Source organism: Vombatus ursinus, unplaced genomic scaffold (assembly GCF_900497805.2).
Source record: "Vombatus ursinus unplaced genomic scaffold, bare-nosed wombat genome assembly UNPS02014794.1, whole genome shotgun sequence".
Taxonomy (NCBI): Eukaryota; Metazoa; Chordata; class Mammalia; order Diprotodontia; family Vombatidae; genus Vombatus; species Vombatus ursinus.
The window spans coordinates 8,359,484-8,365,040 of NW_020954572.1; the positions used below are offsets into that span (position 1 = coordinate 8,359,484).

The 5,557-nt window shown below is 36.9% G+C and overlaps 1 pseudogene; it reads right to left on the minus strand.

Moving 5' to 3' along the window:
* Positions 1-3,356: 3,356 nt before the first annotated feature.
* LOC114048938 lies at positions 3,357-4,369 on the minus strand (annotated as a pseudogene).
* Between the last annotated feature and the right edge of the window lie 1,188 nt (positions 4,370-5,557).

The following is a 5,557-nucleotide window of genomic DNA, read 5'->3' on the forward strand; positions in this document are numbered from 1 at the left end:
AATCAGAATCATTTGAACTGTATTGGCTTTTACAAATGAGATTTACTGAGAGAGTATAGCAATAATAGGAGGTTTTAAAATTCCCCTTGTTCCTATTTTTGGAGTAACACGCTAAATGTGCACATACAAGGTCTCTGCTAAGGGCAGACTCAACCAAAAAGTACAAAGATAATTAGGCACACATGTAGAGAAGGCATATGTCAAAGAGGCACCTCCCAACTCTTGACCCAGGGAATCCATTTTTTCCTTCATGGAGTCTGCCTGAAATTCTCTTTATGTGTAGTTTTCTGAGGACTCTGAGTATCATTGCCTTTCTATGGTCCAGAGCCAGCCCTTAACTATTTAAGAGTCATTCCATTAAGCTGCTACCATCTTTGAATGATTGAATTTCCATATTTATCTGCAGGTAATTCCTGTTATCAACTCCTACCACTTCAGTGACTGATCCTGTTTCATTATGGGCTTCAATATCTTTGAGATTTTTCACTTCCCCACACCAGCAGCCTGTACAATATCTCTTATAGTCATCTAAGTATGCTCTTTAATAATACCACCTCCAGTTAATTTTGCTACCAATTCTAATTGTCAGTGAGACCTCTGATAGTTCTCATAGATATCCTAAATTCACAAAGTCATTGCATGGGTAATTCCATCACTGCATCCTTATTCACCTAACATAAAAGAACAAACACAAAAGAAGGAGAAGCATCATCTTGGCCAAGCAGGCAAATAATAGCTTGCTGCCCTGATCCAGACTCTCACAACAGTTCTTTCCTCCTCACATGTACAAAAATATTTATAGCAGCTCTTTTTGTGATGCAAAGAATTGGAAATTGAGAGGATGCCCATCAATTGGGGAATGACTGAACAAGTTGTGTATATGAATGTAATGGAGTACTCTTGTGCTATAAGAAATGATGAGAAGGAAGATTTCAGAAAAACCTGAGAAAGACTTGTATGGTCCGATGCTGAGTGAAGTGAGAAGAACCAGGAGAATGTTGTACACAGTAACAGCCATGTTGTGCAATGACTAATATTGATAGACTTAGCCCTTCTTAGCAATGCAGGGATCCAAGATATCTCCAAAGGCCTCATGATGGAAAATGCTATCCACATCCAAAGAAAGAACTCTGGAGTTTGAATGCAGATAAAAGCATACTATTTGCTATGTTTTTTTTCTTTTGTTGTGTTTTGTTTCCTCTTTCTGGTGGTTCCTCCTATTGGTTCTAATTCCTACTTACGACATCACTAGTGTGAAAATATATTTAATAGGAATGTATTAAAAAAAAAGAAAACAGTTCTTTCCTTACAAACAGCCAGAGAGGAAAAGAACAAAACCCTATTACAGTTTCTAAAATATTATCCCTTTTGCATGTGATAAACTAAGTCCAGCTCGGAATCTACTGAGTCATTTGTTCTTCTCAACCTACAGTCAATTAGAAGACATTTTGTCATCAACACAGTACTAATTCCTCAGTCACATATGGATAGAAATAGATTTCCAATGTTCACTTTCCTTTGTGCTTTGGTATGACTGATCCTGTTTCATTATGGGCTTCAATATCTTTGAGATTTTTCACTTTCCCATACCAGCGGCCTGAGCAATATTTGTTATAGTCATCTAAGTATGCTCTTTAATAAATTCAACTTTTTCAAATTTCCTTGCAATTACATCAACTTTTTTAAATCACAGAATTAAAAGCAGAACAGAAAAGAGCAATGAAATAAATGTTTATGATCTGAAATCTTCTAGGCTCAATTGACAAAAAACTAAGTATGGGAAAACTGTATCAATCCAATTTCATCTCATCAATCAGTGTTTCAAATTAGTCCAGTGTCAGTAGAAGCACATATGAATGAATTTTGCTATCATTAAAAATATCAAAATTATTGATTGTCCCAAGTAATGCCTACAACACTATATTTCTTCTGCATCCTCCTTCTTGATGTTTATGGCTTACCCCAAGTCTTTACTCTTATACTGTAGTTTACCTCTTCTCTAAATATAAAGCAATTGAAGATATTGCATCCGTTTTGATTGACTGATTGACACATCATTTCTATTTTTTGTACTATTTCTTAGCCAGTTTTCAAACAATGGACCAATGCTTATATCTAAGACAGGATTAATTCTGAAGTACAATTACAGGAGTTATTGTGCTAAATGGACACCTACACAAGACATATAATTATCTTCATCTACCAATTTTGAAATTTTGTCAAAAATGTTTCAATTAGCACAATATACTTCCTCTCATTCCAGCTCTCACTGCCTTTATTGCTTTAAACACCTTTTTACTTCTAAATATTTGAAGTTTATAGTTTTACATTAATTCCATTATCCTACTACAAATTTAAATGGATTTATTTGATGATAAATGTCAGAAACCTCTACTCTTTGTCATTTTAAAGTTTAAAGAACTTTTCTTTCCTAATTAGATAAGACTAATTATTTTTAACATATTTAAATAAGGACCAAAGCTAGATACCTACTCTAGTGACATTATCAGCACCTTTTCCTTTCTAAGTTTTAAGTTTTATAAAGTACTCACTAATTTCTAATTTCATAGCACTATTTTTCTTGTGAAAAGAGTTTAAGAATTGATTCAGCTGTCTATCCATTTCAGAATTATGATGAATATTTGCCATCTATGGTCATGAATGGATCTTCACTCTAACATACAGAATTTTCAAATTAGTTTCTTTTTTATCAGTTATTTGTTGTTTATTCAGTATTTAGGGTTAGTATGACACAGGAATGGCTTGCATCATTGTACATATATAGATCTTTTAATATAATATGGAAATTTACAACTACTTATATATGATACATATATATCACAAATATATAATATATATGTATATGTATATGTATGTATGTGTGTATTAGACAAAATCATGTCCTCTGGGAAGGTTTTACATGGGGCCATGCTGTAGAGCCCTAATGGAGGGGAACACAAAAGGTAATCAATACATCAATAAAGTATTACTACTGGATGTTTTGTATCCAGGAATGTTGTCTTCTGGACCTACAGGAACCTGTAGCACCTACCTACAAGGCAGGTAGTTATGTACCTGTGGGGTGCTGGCTCTGCTTGACACCAACTTCTAAGACTGTACAAGTCATACCCAGCATCATACAGAGACAACAACAGGGTTTAACAAGTAGTAATTACACTGTACTATTCCCCATTTCTAACTTTAGGAAGAGACGAGAGTGTATTCACAGGATTTACATTTCTGGTGTTCAATCACTAATCAGGGGAAGGATTTGACCTATTTGAAAAGCACGTCATACATAACCCCTTAACCACTGCCATGTTCTTGATAGCAAAATGGCAGCACATTAAAAGGCTTTAAAATTGCAGCTCCTTCTGGATTCCCCAAAGAGCATCTGTGCTCTTTAAATGACCATCCTCCTCTGGATTCAGGTTTACATTCACTACATCTGAAATGTCATTCTGCCCCAACACACATGGAACACATGGAACACTAAGGAAGACACCCTCATTAATGCCATATAGGCCCTTAACCGTGGTTGAAATTGGATGCACTCTCCTAATATACTTCATAATGTGTTCTGCCAGATCTGCCACAGACAACCCAATGGTCTAGGAAGTATAGGCCTTCGGCTTGATCACCTCATAAGCACTTTCAACCACCTGTTTATAAACATCTTTCCAATTCTCTGAATCAGCATTAATTCCCAAAGAAAGATAAAGATTCTTCAGAGAGACACCAGCAACATTCACACGACTCCACACAGGAACACTGGAGTCTCTATGTTGCCCAAGGACCCATTCGTGACACCTTGAAGAATGGACACTAAGTATAGCCTCATTAGGTAATGGAAATGGGCAGAATCCATATTGTGACCACCTCCAATAACATGGTTCTTAGGAAAGCCACTTAGCTTCCAGGCCACATATGTCAAAATATCCACTGAATTGGAAACAATAAGCAGCTCGCAATTGGGGCTGTATTTAACAATATTGGGAATGATGAAATTAAAGATATTCTCATTGCACTGGACCAAATTAAGACTATTTTCGCTCTCCTGATGATGTGCCCAAGCTGTAACAACAACCAGCTTTGAGTTTGCAGTCACACTGTAGTCTTCACCAGAAACAATCTTTGGCATTTTGAGGAAAAGGCTGCCATGCTGGAGATCCATCATCTCTCCCTTTACTCTGTCTTCTATTACACTAATTAGGGCAAGTTCATCAGTCAAATCCTTCATTAAGATACTCATGGCACAGGCCATGCCAACTGCATTAACCACAACAACAGTGATCTTGTTATGGGAAACCTGGTCTTTTTTTAGGACATTCACAATCAGCTGATCCTTGACAGTAGTTGCCATTTTGGAGGAGATCGAGGTTGCTGGTCAGGCTGTAAAAGTTCTAATTTAGATGTGAGACTGCTGCTCCCAGACTCGTGCCTCAAATTAGTTTCCAAAGAAATCTTAATAACATTAACATTAATGATTTCAAATTACTTTCACACCTGTTTCATTTGATTCTCCCACAAATCCTATGTGGTTGGTAAGTAGACAGGATGGAAAAAGGAAGATAATGTGCTACAGTTGAGAAAAAAACACAGGAATTAAAGTCAAAGGATATCTTCAGGTTCTAGCTTTGTCAATGTCTAGCTCTGGGATCTTGGGTAAATCATTTAACTTCCCTATGTCTCTCGTTTTTTAAATTTGTTTTTGTTTGTTTGGTTGGTTGTTGTTGTTTTTTTTTTTATCTGCATAATGAGAGAGTTGCACTGTAGTCTTGGTTTTATTATCCTTATTTTATACGTGAAGAAATAAGCATAAAATAGGTTTAGTGACATGGCTCAGAATGAGTCAATGTGGCTGTGATAGAATCAAATTGCAGGAAATAATGTTCTTAGCAGCTACTAGGGTGGTGGGGCAGCAAGGTGGTGCAGTGGATACAGTGCCAGGCCTGGGGTCAGGAAGATTCCTTTTACAGAATTCAAAACTGTAGTCAGACACTTACTAGCTGTGTGACCCTGGGCAAGTCACTTGACCCTGTTTGACTCAAATTGATTGTGTGCTGTAGTGGAAAGAGCACTGAAAAGATAGGAGGTTATGGTTTCTGCTCCCACTTCTGTTGCAGCCACGCTGAATCACTCTGAGCATGTCACTAAACCTATTTGGGGGCTTATTTCCTTGCCAATAAAATGAGCTGAAGAAGGAAAAGCCAGACCACTCCACTATTTTTGACAAGGTAACCCAAAATGAGGTCACAAAGAGTTGGACACAACCAAAACAACTCAACAACAATAATAATAGGGGCAGCTAGGTGGCACAGTTTTTAGAGCACCAGCCCTGGAGTCAGGAGGACCTGAGTTCAAATCCAGCCTCAGACACATATTACTTCCTAGCTGTGTGACTCTGGGTGTCACTTAACCCCAATTGCCTCACTAAAATAATAATAATAATAATAGCTACTAAGCTAGGTAAAAACTTGACGTGGCCTTTGACTTACTTTTAAGAACCTGACCATTGTGTTTTATTGTCCTAGAAGTGAAAAAGGGCTCACTTAGG